Source organism: Dreissena polymorpha, chromosome 1 (assembly GCF_020536995.1).
Source record: "Dreissena polymorpha isolate Duluth1 chromosome 1, UMN_Dpol_1.0, whole genome shotgun sequence".
NCBI classification, from domain to species: domain Eukaryota; kingdom Metazoa; phylum Mollusca; class Bivalvia; order Myida; family Dreissenidae; genus Dreissena; species Dreissena polymorpha.
In genome coordinates this window covers 29,906,626-29,921,130 of record NC_068355.1, presented here as the reverse complement: position 1 = coordinate 29,921,130, position 14,505 = coordinate 29,906,626, and positions in this window count along the sequence as shown.

Sequence of the window (14,505 nt, the reverse complement as noted above, 5' to 3'; positions counted from 1 at the left end):
AATTGCTAAGAAGTGCAGTTGTTGTTTTTTTCTTTTCCGGTTAAAGCAATGTCATTTGCTTAAAAAAGTTGTCTCCCTTGTAAGAAAATTAATGTGTTCACATCTCAACATAACAAGTAAATTCATACAGTACATGTATTTAAAATTATTCACATGATATTCACCAATAAGTCTAATGGAATTTGTAGAATAAAATGTAACATGTTATTATGAAGATTGTAAGTGAATGTTTGGCACAAAATGCCTCTTAATCTCTATATTTACAACTTCAGCAAATGTCTAAGACCAGATTTTCCTAAATGGTGTGGTTGTTGACATTAATATTAAATTTAGTTCATGAACCATAAATGTTTTGTTGTTGAACATATAAAAAAAGCTTTATGTATATTAATTTTATGTCATATTTCAAACATATCATATTGATACGATTGACAGAAAATAAACATTTTGCTTTAATGTGTATACATGAAGTGTATACATGAGTAACGATTGGTACCATTCAAGCATGTTAATAATGAACTATAGTTGTAGTACTAGATGCATTTTTAGCTCATCTATTTTTTGGAAAAAAAATGAGCTATTGTCATCACCTTGGCATCGGCGTCCGGTTATGTTTTGTGTTTAGGTCCACTTTTCTCAGAAAGTATCAAAGCTATTGCATTCACACTTGGTACACTTACTTACTATCATGAGGGGACAGAACAGGCAAAGTGAGATAACTCTGGCGTGCATTTTTACAGAATTATGTGCCCTTTTTATACTTAGAAAATTTAAAATTTGGTTAAGTTTTGTGTTTAGGTCCATTTTATTTGTTAAGTATCAAAGCTATTGCTTTCATACTTGCAACACTTACTAACTATTATAAGGGGACTGTGCAGGCAAAGTTATGTAACTCTCACTGGCATTTTGACAGAATTATGTGCCCTTTTTATACTTAGAAAATTGAAAATTTGGTTAAGTTTTGTGTTTAGGTCTACTTTATTCCTAAAGTATCAAAGCTATTGCTTTCATACTTGCAACACTTCTTAACTATGTTAAGGGGACTGTGCAGGCAAAGTTGCATCACTCTAGTTGTCATTTTGACGGAATTATGGCCCTTTTTTGACTTAGTAACTCTGAATATATGGTTATATTTTGTGTTTCGATCCACTTTACTTTCAAAGTATCAAGCTTTGTATTGCTTTCAAACTTCAAATACTTTCATGCTATCATGCGGGTACTGTACCTGGCAAGTTGAATTTTACCTTGACCTTTGATTGACTATCAAGGTCAAATTATTAAATTTTGCTAAAATTACCATAACTTCTTTAGTTATGATTAGATTTGATTGATACTTTGACATAAGAACTCTTTCCTGACATACCAAAATAGACTCTATCCAAACCATTCCCAAAGCCCCCCCCCCCTCCAACCCCAGAATCCAGAATCCCCCATCCAATTTTTTTTGTTTTTCATTCTTTTTTAAAGATCATCTCATAAATAAAACCATCACACTATACCCTCCACCGCCCCCCCCCCCCCCCAATTTTTTTTTATTTGTTAAAAACAACAAAAAAAAAATTATTTTATTTTTGAAATACCGTCCAACCATCCCACTCAAGAATACCCCTCCCCCCCCCCCCCAAAAAAAAAAACAACAACAAATTGTTTGTTTTCTTATTTTTTGAAGATAATGTAATAAATGACCACACCCCCACAATATGCACCCCTCTCCACTCCACCCCTCCCTCCTTTGTGATTGAAGTATTGAGAGTCCCTTCACCTTTAAAAGAAAAATAGATGAGCGGTCTGCACCCGCAAGGCGGTGCTCTTGTTTTGATCATGTCTTAATTTGTTTGTCTACTCCAAATAAACATGTTGCATTTGTAAATAAAGCGTGTATAACCTCTATGTACTGTCCCAAGGTCTGTTTTCAAATACTTGAGTACCTCATATTGAGCAGAGACTTACCAATTTATGGCATTATTTGTTATGCACATGTCTGACTTATATAAATATCTTCAAGTTCTGAGATTACTGTTCAGGGTATTTTAAAGGTAAAAGTTTAAATATTTCTATAGACTGTAACCTGGTGTCTGTTAAGTTAATTTTAATACATTTATAATGTCTAGCGTATTGAATGTGTAAGTGTCTTTATTCTCGCCCGCATGCATTGTTGCTGTATGCTTTGACAAAGCTTACTACACAACCTATGTGTTTGTTTATCATTTATAACCAGTGGTTTGTCCGCAGAGGTTACATAATACTATACTCACTTAATAAATCAACTTCATATATTGATTTGATTTTGTATATATTCACTTCTCATAACTGAATCTGCAATAGGCCTTTGAATATGTGGTAAGAAAAACATTTTTTATTAAAGGTTAGAAACTTTATTATCAGATTTTGACAGATGGTGGTTAACATTTAACTGGAGAGTAGCCGGGAAAAAAATGGCTGTAAAACAGTGAAGTTTGATCCACTTTTAGTTATGTCTTATATATCACATTATCTATATTTTTTGTTAATTTGGATCATTATAATATCTATATTTTTTGTTAATTTGGATCATAATGATCTTTAAAAAATGGAATGATTATGAGGGTTTCCAAAATGATGCATTTATTTTATGTTAAAGTTATTGCTTTCAATTTTAATTTGTTATGGAAATATTTAAGTTTATGTGACTTACAAAGATATACATGTTTATGTTAGTGATGTGCTGTTTGATGATTTAAGAATTGCCTTGCACTCTGATTAAAGTAGATCGCCATTGATTCAAGTTCGAATACTGATGTACAGTTAAAGTGTGTTGTACTTTCAAATAAAAATACTATGTAAATATAATTCCGTTATCCCTTGTTTACAAGATCACATTTTTATTGCTCATCATTGGTGTTGGTGTTTGCATTCAGACATAATAATGCATTGCTTTATATGTATATTATGTAGACCCGCTTTTACAAGAGCACATTCGGACAAGCTTAAATGTATGTATATAATGTAGTTCCTCATTTACCAGACCACATTTTGATGTTCTTAAATGTTTTCAAAGCTTGACTAAATTTTCGTTGACATTTTGCCATTTACATTTATAATAACTGAACAACAAATGAATTGTCAGTGTTAATAATTAATTTATTGTTGTTCAATCAGTTAAAGTATTTCACTGTTTTCATTCACACTTTAAATTAATAACATAACAAGTTGTAAGGTACACACAATCTATTTCAACAAGGGAGACAATTTTGAATTTGTTTTTTAAGAATATAACATATCTTTATCGAGATAGAGAGAATGACAGTTTTGACAGTTTTGACAATTTTAAGAATATTACATCACTCTCCGTTGTCATTGACTTATTTTCATTTACCAGTTTTAATTGTTCTTTCGTTTATATACAATTTATCTTAAGATATTTTTACAAAACAATTAAACAAATTTTCAAGTAGTTGCTTAGTTTTAATTGTATAAAATGAAAAGCAAGTCATATAACAAGGTATTTTAATTTAAAGTATGGTTTTCTCTTTCCCACAAGCACACACCAGTCATTTGATATACATCTGTACTATATGTAAGTTTAATATGATAAATTACACAAGCTTTGCATCTAAAAGATGGATAAAATGAAAATTATGTGAACATGTGAATGAAAACAGTGAAATACTTTAACAAATTCAATTATAAAAAACAACAAGTTTACTTTTGTACACAAGTTGAATAAACTATTATACATTTTTTGTAGATGTCAACAAGTAAAGTACTTCAGTTAAGTGCTTACCGGTAAATAAAAAATAAACGACACGTTGTTAACTAAAAAGTTATCAATTGTTTCGTCGGAAAAAATACTGCAGAATATTTATGTCAGGCATACCAAAACAGAAAAACAAAATCTTAACATCCTTTTTCTTGAAATGAAAAGTAACACATTAAGATTAAGAACAGATAATGTTATTTCAAACTAGAAAGGTCTTTTAAATAGGTAAGGTTTCTCACGACGAAGTATATAATTAATTTGAAATACTGGAAATATAATTAACGTCGTGATACATATATAGTACAATAAAGCAAAGTATTGTTTAACGAAACCCATATCATAAGATTTGTATATACTCACCATATGTTGACGAAATGCTTATTTTTTTTAGAAAAAATACCGTGTACAGTCAAATTAGTTTCTGTTGATTTTCTTTACAATTTAGTCAATGTATATACGTACTTATGTATAATACTGTAAATTTTGTATAATATTCAAATTACCATGCTTTAACACTTAATACTAGGGATGTCACCGAATATCCGAATATCCGAATATTCGGTCCCGGACCGAATATTCGGATACAGTTTTCCGAATCGAATATTCGGAAGAAAAAATAAAAAAATCGAGTTATTTTAAAGACTTTGTATTCGTGAAATTTCCTTCAAATATTGTAAAAAAAAGTTGTTCCTCGTGTCATAATGTTTATTCCTGCTACGCGCGATAATGCGTCGCTATGGTGATGACATTATACCGGTCATAAATATCGCTAATTGCCTAACAAAGACAGACACTTTGCGTCAAAATTATGATAGGTGAAAATCGCGTCGGCAATCAAAACACCGACCCGTCTTGATCTAATAACTCAAATTACATTTAAAATGATCAAAGATTAAATGAGTAAAGACAGTGCCGACTTGGTGTGAAAAACAAAAATGATCGTATGGTTATAATCACGTTGTCCAATCAAAAAAGCTTTTAGAAAATAATTTACTCAACCTCTAATGAGTATTTGCGTATCGTATGGTCCAAACTTTAATTAATTACTCAATATTCAATCAGGTATTATACTTAAAGAAATGTTTTTGGTAGTTCGCCCTCATTTAATTGAAAATATTATAATTGCTACACGCATAAAGTAAATCTCTGTCCAAGCAAAATGCCACCTACGCCTTCCGCTGCTTGGAAGTATTTCACGACATCATCCGATAAGAAGTCGCCGATCCAAGTGAATTTTAAACGTGGCAACTTTAAAAGACTGACTGTTTAGTCTGTTAAACAGGTTCAAAGCGTGTTGTGGCTATGTACATAATTCGTTTAAGTTCTGTTTTGTCATCTAATTATTTTGTCGTCATGTAATATAATGTTTCTCGTTCTATTGTTGATGTACAATATTAATAGTTTAAAAACAGTTTTGTCATTCAATTTTATCACTAAAAAGTAATCAACAAAATCAGCTTCGAATTAGCGACGGCAACGCTGTGTCAATATTTAGTCACTTCCGGTGCACTTCCGGTAAAAACGAAAGTAGAATTCATGCAGTAATGGTACGGTAAAAAAAGTTGACTTTTTTCCAACAGATGTTGACCGAATATCCGAATATTCGTTCGGAAGGATGACCGAATATTCGAATACCAAAATCGGTATTCGTTGCCATCCCTACTTAATACCACTTCTTTTATGTCGGTCATTGAGCCCATTTGAGACGCCTGGGAAAATGTGACTTAATGCATGTTGGTTAAGTGTCGTTCCAGATTGGCAGTCCGCACATGCTAAGTTGGGACGACAGTTATTGCTTTAATGTAGTTTTCATTACCAAGAAGTATCGTTTTATCGAGAATAAGTTTCGGAAAGTGTCGTCGGTGATTACCGGTAGAATGTTATGATTGCACTGGCTTATCTGGGACGACACTTTACGCACATGCATTACGTCCCTTTTTCCGACAGCTCGGCTCATTTAAAAGTTGATTAAAATCAAAATGACGACAGTTCCCTAAGCTATATCCTCATTAGAGATTGTATGTGGAACCAAATCATGTTAAGGCGATAAATAAAACCAGAACCCTTTTTTTCTGAGTTGTATTTACGTGGTCCAAATCTCCTTTTCAATTATCAACGCAAAGACCAATAACACACCGCTATTTTTAGTTTATATATTGTGTCCTTGAGAAAGCTATGACGAACGCTAGGCCGACACCATTCCCACTGAGTCACTGCGAAATATTAGAACATGTTTAAGCACAGTTGGACAGTACGACACGCAGACGGACAGACAAAGGTACAGGCATTTAAGACAGACCAGCTAGATACATTTAAATTTAGACATTCGCATAGTTACATTGTTCTTATGTACTGATGTTTCATTACCATACCAACAGTATTTTAAAACACATGTACACCGAATAAAAAATCCGTGCGAAAAAACAAACAAACATTATTTCCAATTGATGGAAATGACACTTAGTCACTGAAAATTATTTCCTTTATAAGTAATACATTTAGTCATGTTTGTGTTTATAAGCGCTGGGTGCGAACCGAATATATCCATTCATACGCAGGTTACGAAATCCGTGTACGTACCGGGGTACTCGATCTACAGAAGCGTCATCAGCTATCGCATGAATAGAAACAATAAATATCAATGAACATCAGAAAAAATGCTTATTGAGAGATCTTGACTAGAAACTTCACAATTGGTAATGTTCGAGTCCTTTTTAGCTCACCTGAGCACAATGTGCTTATGGTGAGCTTTTGCGTTCGTCTTTTGTCAGGCGTGCGTTGTGCGGCGTCAACATTTGCCTTGTTAACACTTAAAATGTTTCCCGTTAGTTGAAAAACATGACCGATGGGGTCCGGGGCATTTTTTTCCTTATATGGCAATAGTTAAACAACCTTGTTAGAACTCTAAAAGTTACATTTATAGTTCACTTTTCATGAGACTTGGTCACAGCATTTGTTCTAATGCTATCTTGGGCTGCAAATAACACGTCAGTTCCTTTGTATCTTAGGTGAGGTTAGCGACTTTGTGCCTTGCATGCCCTCTTGTTGTTTGATCAGTACATGTTTTAATGTTTTGAGAACGGTATCATGCCCATTAGAAACGATTTCTGTTTGAGAACGGTATCATGCCCATTAAAAACGATTTCTGTAAAGTGTGTTTGAAGTCTGAATGGGCAGGGGCTTTATTCCATTTATGCCTAGTGGACGCACCCATCCTTCTAAATTGGATCAATTTATTTCCAAAATAAGGGATGTCTGGAATATTTATTTCTATATTTAGAATATTGCTTACAGAAAATTCTTTAAGCAAACAGCGCAGACCCTGATGAGATGCCGCATGATGCGGCGTCTCATCTGGGTCTACGCTGTTTGCCAAGGCCTTTTTCTAGACACCAGGCATAAATGGGTTAATATATGAGTCTCGCTCCGGGTAATCAGGGGTTAAAAGGACCTGTTCACGTTTTGGTAAAGTGACAAAATAAAAATAAAATTGTTTCAGATTCGAAAATTTTCATTGTAGTTATCATATTTGTGAGGGAACAGTAATACTGAACATTAACCATGCTCTAAAATATCCATTATATGCATCTTTTGACGATTTAAAAACCTGAAAATTATAAAGCGTTGCAACGCAAAACGATTAAATAATTTGTAGAGTCCTGTTGTTGTCGTTATGTTATGGGACACTACGATGATTGCTTATATAAAGCATAAAATAAATCACTAATTGTATCAGCACGGATGGCCGAGTGGTCTAAGCGCTAGACTTGTACTCCAGGGTAAAGTCTTCATTTTTGGAATGGGTAATAAGTCGTCACAGAGATAAGCCTGTTCAGTCCGCACATCCTAATGTTGGGCGATACTTTTCGCCTTTATGATATTTTTCGTTTCAATGAAGTCTCTTCTAAACGAAAATCCGGACTGCGGACTGCACAAGGTTATCTACGACGACATTTAATAAATATGTATTAAGCAAAGCTCATAATGCAGTCATAGCGGTCAGTGGCGCTCAATGGGTCATTCTCGACCTAAATCGGCTTGAAGTCACCCCAGAGTGAGTAGAAGCCGATGCATGTCAACCTGGGGTGACTTCAAGCCGATTATTGTCACCCGGGGGTGACTTGAAGCCGATGTTATGTCACTCTGGGGTGACATGAAGCCGATTCTAGTCACCCGGGGGTGACTAGCGTCGGCTTGAAGTCAGCCCAGGGTGACATGAATCGGCTTCTAGTCAACCCCGGGTGACTTTTGGGCCATTTCAGGTCGACAATGACCCGATGAGCGTCAGTGGCAGATTAATACAATGTATTGATCAGAAATACGTCGTTACCCGCCATCGGTGACGTAAAAAAAGATCCAGTCATATTATTTTTATTGAATACTGAAAGATGACACGCTGTCAAGAACAGAATAGTTCAAATGTTTCACGCGGTTTTATTTTCTTCAGTTCTCTAGTTGCTTAATTAAACACATATAAAAATAGTTACCGGTAACCGAAAACCGATACGAATGTCAATGAAAACTGGTGTAACTAGTCAAATTTGTTGAGAACCTTGTTTGCCAACAATCGATTTCAAACGGGGCAAAGAAGTAGAAGTTAAATAGACTGACGCATTAATTATTAATATAAAGACATTTCATAAATATTTCTATTTTCTTTATCTTCATCGTTGCGATTTTTGTGGATTGTGAATGCACAATGTTTGTACAGTTGAGTGGTGTGTCCCTGCGCGCATTCAAACGCGATAGATTTGCGCGGTTGCAGTGCGCTTTTTCATAAACTGTTTCGGCTGTCCGGCTGCAGAAGTGGTTCACATCCTTGAAATTAAAGTCGTCAAGATTGAACGGCATACACGTGAGTACGCACGCACTCATTTTTAGTCTTCAAGACGTACCGGATACAACTGTCGGTATTTTAATGTGTGTTCTTTGGTAAGTTAGGGTTATTTTCTGGCAAACATGCGCCAGATCTTGGTTTATAATTACTTAACATTTTCTGATAAAATTATCGACAATCTATAATCAAATTACGCAGGATTTTAAATTGAGGGAAATCGGGACGTAATAGATTTAAACCGTTTCTATTTTCGTAAGATAAAAAAATACTTCTTTTCAACGAAAAATACTATAAACGCAGGAAGTGTCGTCCCTGATAAGGGTGACTGCACAGGCAAATCTGGGACGACACTTAACGCACATGCATGAAACCGCGTTTTCCCAGATCGAAGCTAAATTATATAATTTGAGAGCACCAGGGTGAATTGTGAGTTATATAGATATTGTGTTATATCACTTTTTGTATTAAGTTTGTTATTTAAATTTTCTACGGTATTATATGTTCTGTTCTTATGATCTACACTTTGTAAAATCAAATAGGATTGTTTAAAACATTTATTAAAAGAGGCAAAACTACAGTTTGACTTAAAGCGCGTCAGTGCGACGTCAATTCTTCAATTCTGATCTTAATTAAAATTAATCTTAAAGAGATATTTGACATGTTGGTGATGTGGTCAATATTTTATGACAGGTATAAATACACTTTTTTTACGAAAATTTCAGACGTAAATGAATACAGTAGCAAGACGCTTTCACAAAGTGGCGTCATGGCAGCCATCTTTCTGGATATGAAATGACGTCATCATTTCTAATGACGCGGACGACACATGTCTTACGTCCGGTTTTGTTGTAAGAAGGAATATATATATATATATATTATATGCCTGAATTGAAAAACTATGCATTAAGCGCAGATTGTATGTCTAATCGTAGAAATAAATTATTCGGTCCCCTATCTAAATTGATAAGGGCCATGCTCTGTGAAAAAGGAATTTAATGAATGTGCTTACAGTTTCGTCACAGATTAGCCTGTCCAGTCCGCATAGGCTTAGCAGGGACTACACTTTCCGCCTGATTGGATTTTTGCTCAGAAGAGACTCGGAAAGTGGCGTCCCTAATTAGCCTGTGTGGACAGCATAGGCTAATCTGGAACGACACTTTACGCACATGCATTCAAGCCCTTTTTCGCCGAGCACGGCTTATATGTATTGTTCCAAAATTAGAACTTACAATTCGCACATGATAAATTTCCAATTTAATTCAGCCAAAAGAAGGCATAAATTAATCGCATCGTTTCCCGCTAGAGTCCCCCGCTTCTTGTGCGGAACTCAGAAAGTATTGACTGGGTTCACATCACTCAGAAAGTATTGACTGGATTCACATATCTCAGAAAGTATTGACTGGATTCACATCACTCAGAAAGTATCGACTGGGTTCACATCACTCAGAAAGTATTGACTGGATTCACATAACTCAGAAAGTATTGACTGGATTCACATAACTCAGAAAGTTCTGACTGGATTCACATAACTCAGAAAGTATTGACTGAATTCACATCACTCAGAAAGTATTGACTGGATTGACATCACTCAGAAAGTATTGACTGGATTCACATAACTCAGACAGTATTGACTGGATTCACATAACTCAGAAAGTATTGACTGGATTCACATAACTCAGAAAGTATTGACTTGATTCACATAACTCAGAAAGTATTGAATTGATTCACATAACTCAGAAAGCATTGACTGGATTCACATAACTCAGAAAGAATTGACTTGATTCACATCACTCAGAAAGTATTGACTTGATTCACAGAAAATTTATATATGAGCCTCTCTCTGTGATCACTGGGTTTAATGCATGTCCGTTCAGTCAGTCTGTATGGATGTTATAATGCATGTCCGTTCAGTCCGCCTTTATGGATTGTTTAATGCATGTCCGTTCAGTCCGTCTTTATGGATTTTTTATGCATGTCCGTTCAGTCTGCCTGTATGGATTTTTAGATGCATGGTCCGTTCAGTCCGCCTTTATGGATGTTTTAATACATGTCCGTTCAGTCCGACTTTATGGATTTGTTAATGCATGTCCGTTTAGTCCGTCTTTATGGATTTTTTAATGCATGTCCGTTCAGTCCGTCTCTATGTATTTTGTAATGCATGTCCGTTCAGTCCGCCTGTATGGATGTTTTAATGCATGACCGTTCAGTCCGCCCTTATGTTTTTTTTAATGCATGTCCGTTTAGTCCGCCTTTATGGATTTTTTAATGATGGTCCAGTCCGTCTTTATGGATTTTTTAATGCATGTCCGTTCAGTCCGCCTGTATGTATGTTTTTATGCAAGTCCGCTCAGTCCTTTAAAGGAACTCTCTTCTAAACGAACATCCAGATAGGTCGTCTGTGGTTCAACTGTGCAGACTGCACAGACTTATCTTGGACGACAATTTACGCACATGCATTAAACGCCGTTTTCCCAGAGCGTCATTAGACAAGCACTAAATTTTCCAAATTTGGACCGTTTTTCACGGCGCACTGCCGCTCAAATCGGTCCAACATCGGGAAATGTAGTTTCCGATACGAATTATATAAATTATTTCACGTTGTGTAAATGTTTTTGAATTTGTTAGTCCATGTTTATTGAAAACATATTATCTCTTATAGTTGTTATATTTTTGTGAAATCAAAGTTAGTCTTTTTATTTTGACAAACTATAGGAGACATATAGAACTATCACTGGGTCCTTATGTTTGGGTCGGTGGTTTGAAATAATGGTGGTTATAATTCCGTACCAGAAGTACATTCTCTTTTTTTCTGTGCGTGATTGTATATGTTTGTTTTTTCTGATTTTTAATCGACGCTCAACGCTTGGTCGCAATTGCCTTCGGGAATTTGGTTTTTAGGTTCCGACTCAAACATGAAATTTTGCGTAGATAGTTCTATTAAAGCGTAATATAATTGATCAAAAACATAATTTGCAAAAATATATAGTGCATGCTTGTACACAAATGTCTCGTTTACCTGTGTTGCTCGCAATTATACAGGTTTCAATATACATATTAACAAGGGAAAGCACTTCGCATTAATGACTTCGTAAGCGCACCACGATAGCCTCCCTTACATCAAATGTTCGCTTTTTACAAGCATAAATTACTCACGAAAAACCCGACAGAGGTCAATTGTTTAAAAACAAAAAAGTCGTTGTAACTTCTTCAGATTATATATATTGTTTAATGTTATTTTTTTACCAAAAATATTTTGAACAAAAACAATTACACAACCAGATAAAACATCAATAACACACTGAAATCTCGATCCTAACTCGTCTTAAGCCCTTTTAACACCGTGATCTGAACATATGTGTGGGGCCTTGTCTCAACCACCATCATCACTAAAACAGCACCGCTACCTCCGACTCCAACACCAGTTGCCACCACAACCACAACCGCCCCATCACGTCCACCACACCACCAACACACCGCAACTTCACCACCACGGCCATCACCACCACTACAGCATCACAACTATAACCACAACAACCACCAATTACACCGACCCTCCCCGCCCTCAGATAGAACCGTCACAAACTCAATTACCTCCCCCGCTTCTGATATCACCACGACCACTTCCACTCTCCCACAACTACCAACGCATCTCAACAGCCACCACAACAACGTCCACCGCTATCACCAAAAACCACCGCAACCATTATCACCACCGCGACCATTATCACCAACACTACCACCACCCTCCACAACCACCAGCACAACCATCAACCCCTGTTCTTATCGAAACCACCTCCAGCAACAATTTTACCACCACAGCAAAAACCACCATAACCGCCCCCCCCCCCACCAACTCCCAGCCACCACAAACACCCCCACCGACATTTTCGCGCTTTCGAGCATTGCTATAATTAAATGCATTTCTTACGATATAAATAGTGTACCCTTTGATTAAAACGGATGCTCTTTTAAAATGATTTCTTGTAATCTCTCAAACATTGGCTCTTTAACGAGTTACGACCAAGACCACCAATCGTCGCTATGTTCTATTCATTGAGTTACGACCAAGACCACCAATCGTCGTTATGTTCTAATCATTCTAATCATTGCGAATAGCATCGAAAGCATTAATTTAACAAATTGTATACGTTTTTATTATTCAATATTCATTTATCATTCTTTAGAAACGCGCGAATGTGATCTGTGACAAATAGCGTAATTTCAACCCAGGACAGAGGTTGACAAAGGTTTCCATGGATACTGATAGCAACACCACAATTAGTGGTACATGATTGATGTGCGTCAATGTACCCTCATCCATCGACTTTGCTTCAACCAGCAACCTTCACAAATCTCTGACAATTATTATGGAAAAGCGTGATTGAGAACTTTCCTTTTTTTGCCAAAATTTAAACCCGACCGTATTGAGAAAGTTAAGATCGATTCTCCAGAAATTAAATTGGCGGCGGATCTACTTGCCGGAAACTCATGGCTGCAGCCAAATCAGCGGACCGGAAACCCGTCACGTTAATTAGGACTCCAGACACGTTAATTAGGGCTCCCGACAAGTTAATAAGGGCTCCCGCCAAGTGAGCGGAAGCGAATTGTTCATTATTCGAGAAAACGAAACGAAATAGGCAAAATAATAAAATTGTTTGAATAATGCGTGTAGTCCTAAAATTCGGTTTATATTTCGGTAATGAATATAAAAGCCCGCCTGGCTCAGTGGCAGCGCATTATCTTTTGCTTACATTGGGCTCGGATTCGAATCCCAGGGAAATCAGTATCTTATTTAATCTGTGTACTTTCTGTTGTAATTAGTTATTACTATTCAATACAGTATGGTTGTGTAAGTACATGTTCAGTTATTGTAAACATATTAAATGCCATTTTTCTAAAAGTTGTATTGTGTAACTCAAAACATTTTACCAAATGAACATGACAAATAATTATTTATTTAATTAGAAGATATTTCTCTGGCGGTCCTCCTCACATGTGTCGACGTCGAATCCCTCAACGGAATTCGCAAGCTACTCTCTGCTACATCAATTATTCTAGACTCGTTCCATACGTAGTACCGAATAATTCTCTGCATTAATATCGCTGTCTTCAGGTCGAATGGACAGCTGACATATATCTTATATCCATTAGACACTAATTTATTCTTGGGACGGATTTCGTTAAGCACTTTCGCAGAGACTTAAGCCCGGCGATTGTATTCAATCACGATTCAATTAAGCCTCGTTCTGGAAAAACGGAGCTTACTGCATGAACTTAATATTTCGTTGAAGTTCAATCGCGATGAAGCGAATATATTAGTTATATAAGTAAAACAGAAATTTAAATATACAAATATTGAACAAAATTAAACTTTCACTTCGTTTTTGAGTATTTTTGCACTGTATAATAAATAAATAATTAATGAGCTTTCCTCAGTGAAAATCTGGAATTAACGAATGTGCGTAAAGTGTCGTCCCACATAAGCCTGTGTTATCCGAAAAAAGGGACGAAGATTTCCGCATTAATGGTATTTTACATTTTAATGTTAGTCTCTTGCTAGCCCAAATCCATTTTATGCGGAATAATAATACTAGTCTGCTGCGCGCATTTTTCTATTGCGCGTTTCAACCGGAAATGTCAACGTCCGGCTTGTACCATTCAAATAAAACATGAAGTTATTCGGGTTTATTATGTCAAAGCAAAGTGATTATAACTGTGTGGTTATAATTTATGACGACACTTTTGGCATTTGAGATTTACTAAAATGTAGTTATGCTTAAAACGCTGCGTTATTTTGCGAAAAATTTACCACACTTTTTGTATGTACTTTAACTGTTATATACTACCATATGATAATCAGAATATGCTACACATAAATTAAATGTAACCAGATTAATTGTCGTTCATCCTAATGTTTGAAGAAAAAAAA